General features: G+C 45.5%; 1 long non-coding RNA gene across 1 annotated transcript; it reads left to right on the forward strand.

Annotated features, from left to right (window-relative positions):
• The first annotated feature begins 3,112 nt into the window (after positions 1 to 3,112).
• On the forward strand, positions 3,113 to 4,201 carry LOC137840807 (uncharacterized). Its single transcript, XR_011087868.1, has 3 exons — positions 3,113 to 3,833; positions 3,933 to 4,010; positions 4,085 to 4,201. It is a non-coding gene; the product is annotated as an uncharacterized lncRNA (long non-coding RNA).
• Positions 4,202 to 4,560: the final 359 nt, after the last annotated feature.

The following is a 4,560-nucleotide window of genomic DNA, read 5'->3' on the forward strand; positions in this document are numbered from 1 at the left end:
GACGGGAGGAGCACATTTCAGAAAACGTGCTCAGCTCGTCGAGAAAATGCGATTTAAGCAATAAAGTTAAAAATGCACCCAAAACCTAAACCAAACGTTGCAGATGGTCATTTCTTCATGCGCAGTGGTCAACGCGGCACTCTCTAGCTGCCAAGAGCACTTTTTACTATGCACACCCAACAAGAGTGACGGGGGGAGCGCATTTCAGAAAACGTGCTCAGCTCGATGAGAACATGCGATTTAAGCAATAAAATTAAAAATGCACCCAAAACCTAAACCAAACGTTGCAGTTGGTTATTTCTTCATGCGCAGTGGTCAACGCGGCACTCTGTAGCTGCCAAGAGCACTTTTTACTATGCGCACCCAACCAGAGTGACGGGAGGAGCACATTTCAGAAAACGTGCTCAGCTCAACGAGAAAATGCGATTTAAGCAATAAAATTAAAAATGCACCTAAAACCTGAACCAAACGTTGCAGGTGGTTATTTCTTCATGCACAGTGGTCAACGCGGCACTCTCTAGCTGCCAAGAGCACTTTTTACTATGCACACCCAACAAGAGTGACGGGAGGAGCACATTTCAGAAAACGTGCTCAGCTCGTCGAGAAAATGCGATTTAAGCAATAAAAGTAAAACTGCACCCAAAACCTAAACCAAACGTTGCAGATGGTCATTTCTTCATGCGCAGTGGTCAACGCGGCACTCTCTAGCTGCCAAGAGCACTTTTTACTATGCACACCCAACCAGAGTGACGGGAGGAGCACATTTCAGAAAACGTGCTCAGCTCGTCGAGAAAATGCGATTTAAGCAATAAAATTAAAAAAGCACCCAAAACCTAAACCACACGTTGCAGGTGGTTATTTCTTCATGCGCAGTGGTCAACGCGGCACTCTCTAGCTGCCAAGAGCACTTTTTACTATGCGCACCCAACCAGAGTGACGGGAGGAGCACATTTCAGAAAACGTGCTCAGCTCGTCGAGAAAATGCGATTTAAGCAATAAAATTAAAAATGCACCCAAAACCTAAACCAAACGTTGCAGATGGTCATTTCTTCATGCGCAGTGGTCAACGCGGCACTCTCTAGCTGCCAAGAGCACTTTTTACTATGCACACCAGACAAGAGTGACGGGAGGAGCGCATTTCAGAAAACGTGCTCAGCTCGATGAGAACATGCGATTTAAGCAATAAAATTAAAAATGCACCCAAAACCTAAACCAAACGTTGCAGGTGGTTATTTCTTCATGCGCAGTGGTCAACGCGGCACTCTCTAGCTGCCAAGAGCACTTTTTACTATGCGCACCCAACCAGAGTGACGGGGGAGCACATTTCAGAAAACGTGCTCAGCTCGTCCAGAAAATGCTATTTAAGCATTAAAATAAAAAAATGCACCTAAAACCTAAACCAAACGTTGCAGGTGGTTATTTCTTCATGCGCAGCAGTCAACGCGGCACTCTCTAGCTGCCAAGAGCACTTTTTACTATGCACACCCAACCAGAGTGACGGGAGGAGCGCATTTCAGAAAACGTGCTCAGCTCGACGAGAAAATGCGATTTAAGCAATAAAATTAAAAATGCACCCAAAACCTAAACCAAACGTTGCAGGTGGTTATTTCTTCATGCGCAGTGGTCAACGCGGCACTCTCTAGCTGCCAAGAGCACTTTTTACTATACACACCCAACTAGAGTGACGGGAGGAGCACATTCCAGAAAACGTGCTCAGCTCGTCGAGAAAATGCGATTTAAGCAATAAAATTAAAAATGCACCCAAAACCTAAACCAAACGTTGCAGGTGGTTATTTCTTCATGCGCAGCAGTCAACGCGGCACTCTCTAGCTGCCAAGAGCACTTTTTACTATGCGCACCCAACCAGAGTGACGGGAGGAGCACATTTCAGAAAACGTGCTCAGCTCGTCGAGAAAATGCGATTTAAGCAATAAAATTAAAAATGCACCTAAAACCCAAACCAAACGTTGCAGGTGGTTATTTCTTCATGCGCAGTGGTCAACGCGGCACTCTCTAGCTGCCAAGAGCACTTTTTACTATGCGCACCCAACCAGAGTGACGGGAGGAGCACATTTCAGAAAACGTGCTCAGCTCGTCGAGAAAATGCGATTTAAGCAATAAAATTAAAAATGCACCTAAAACCTAAACCAAACGTTGCAGGTGGTTATTTCTTCATGCGCAGTGGTCAACGCGGCACTGTCTAGCTGCCAAGAGCACTTTTTACTATGCGCACCCAACCAGAGTGACGGGAGGAGCACATGTCAGAAAACGTGCTTAGCTCGTCGAGAAAATGCGATTTAAGCAATAAAATTAAAAATGCACCTAAAACCTAAACCAAACGCTGCAGATGGTCATTTCTTCATGCGCAGCAGTCAACGCGGCACTCTCTAGCTGCCAAGAGCACTTTTTACTATGCACACCCAACCAGAGTGACGGGAGGAGCACATTCCAGAAAACGTGCTCAGCTCGTCGAGACAATGCGATTTAAGCAATAAAATTAAAAATGCACCCAAAACCGAAACCAAACGTTGCAGATGGTCATTTCTTCATGCGCAGTGGTCAACGCGGCACTCTCTAGCTGCCAAGAGCACTTTTTACTATGCACACCCAACCAGAGTGACGGGAGGAGCACATTTCAGAAAACGTGCTCAGCTCGTCGAGAAAATGCGATTTAAGCAATAAAATTAAAAATGCACCCAAAACCTAAACCAAACGTTGCAGGTGGTTATTTCTTCACGCGCAGTGGTCAACGCGGCACTCTCTAGCTGCCAAGAGCATTTTTTACTATGCGCACCCAACCAGAGTGACGGGAGGAGCACATTTCAGAAAACGTGCTCAGCTCGTCGAGAAAATGCGATTTAAGCAATAAAATTAAAAATGCACCTAAAACCTGAACCAAACGTTGCAGGTGGTTATTTCTTCATGCGCAGTGGTCAACGCGGCACTCTCTAGCTGCCAAGAGCACTTTTTACTATGCGCACCCAACCAGAGTGACGGTAGAGAGTATTATAAGGCGGCAGGCTTTGATGTCTATTCATATGCAAATGAGTTAGGAGGTAATAAAATTTTATGACCTATTGATGTTAAGATTTATGGCTTTTTTTTTATTGGGGGTCATAAATCACCCTTGGGGGCATCAAGATGGCGCCAGTCATGACGGCGCCATCTTTGACTGTCGCCATTTTGGTTTGCTGGCGCCATTTTTAAGATGTGGATATGTATGGGCATGTATTTTTATGAATCAAGACAGGTGCAGCACCTGAGCTAGCTTTGCTAACAGCCCTCTGAGCTACCTTTGCTTCCGGCCCGTACGTGTGAGCTTGAAGAGAGCCTTTCTGTTGAGAAGAGGAAGGGGAGGAGGGGGTTAGAGAGGCGTCATTAGAGGTGGCAAAGTCATTAGAGGTGGCAAAGTTGGCTTCAAGAGAGTCGCATATAATTTGAGAAACAATAGCTCAGCCAAAGTTATCTGAAAGCGGGAGACGCATGTAATTTGGTAAACATTGCTTTAGAGGATCAAGGGGGTTTTGGAGGATCAAGGGGGTTTTGTTGAGAAAATCACACGGCTACAAGTCACAAGTTATCTCTAATGTAATTTGACAAACAATACTGGGTCCGACGATATGAGAAAGACCTCTTTGATGCGTCATCAACAAGCGGCCAAAGTTATCCGATTTCGTGCGACACGTGAGCTCATAGGCGTGGTCTTATCCCCGCCGAATTTAAAGTTTGGTGTGGACGAGCATCATTTTGGAGAAGACAAGACAAGACAACCCATCGCTCGGACCAACGGGGGTCGAAGCGCGTCAAAAAGCTGTTTTCGAGAATGGTTAAAGGTAAGTCATTTTACTACATTTCTCACAATAATAACAAATAATAATAATGATAAATAATAATAATAGGTTATTTTATAAAACAAGATGTATTGTTTACAGACAACATCGTTTTTGCCGATGTCCACGCATCTTTTGACGACGATTTTAGCGACGTTTACCTAACACAATCAGACTACGGTGAGTCAATCGCGCATCTAAGATAGTTCATATAGAGGGTACTAGTTGCTGATTTTATTTTTTGTATGCGTCAGATCTCCTGGCCGCTGCCACTAGAAAAAACAATCGGCCGACACAAGCTGCCTCCGACCGCCATATTGGAGCAGTCGAAACGTCCGACCGCCATATTGGAGCAGTCGAAACGTCAGCGCCAGCGCCAGCGCGACCGGCGGCATCAGAGTCACGTGCTACTGTTGAAACCAATCCAATCTCAACCCGCACCGTTCAGCCGGAATCAGCGACGGACTCAGAACTAGTTGAAGCTCTGTCTACTTACGAGGGCTTGAAGCATCATCAAGAGTCGACAAACAAAGTTAGAAGCATTTCCTTCTATGTTATCATTCGACTTGCTATTTTTGATAATATAAAGGGTTAACCGTTTTTTTGTTTTTTATAGCCACTTCCAGGTGAGCGTCGTGACACGAGAGACAGGAAGAGGCGGGGGAGGAGGAGAGGGCACCCCTTCTACAACACGCACCACTCAACCAGCAGGGGGTCTCTAAAGTGTCGT

This window comes from Syngnathus scovelli, chromosome 12 (genome assembly GCF_024217435.2).
Source record: "Syngnathus scovelli strain Florida chromosome 12, RoL_Ssco_1.2, whole genome shotgun sequence".
NCBI lineage: Eukaryota > Metazoa > Chordata > Actinopteri > Syngnathiformes > Syngnathidae > Syngnathus > Syngnathus scovelli.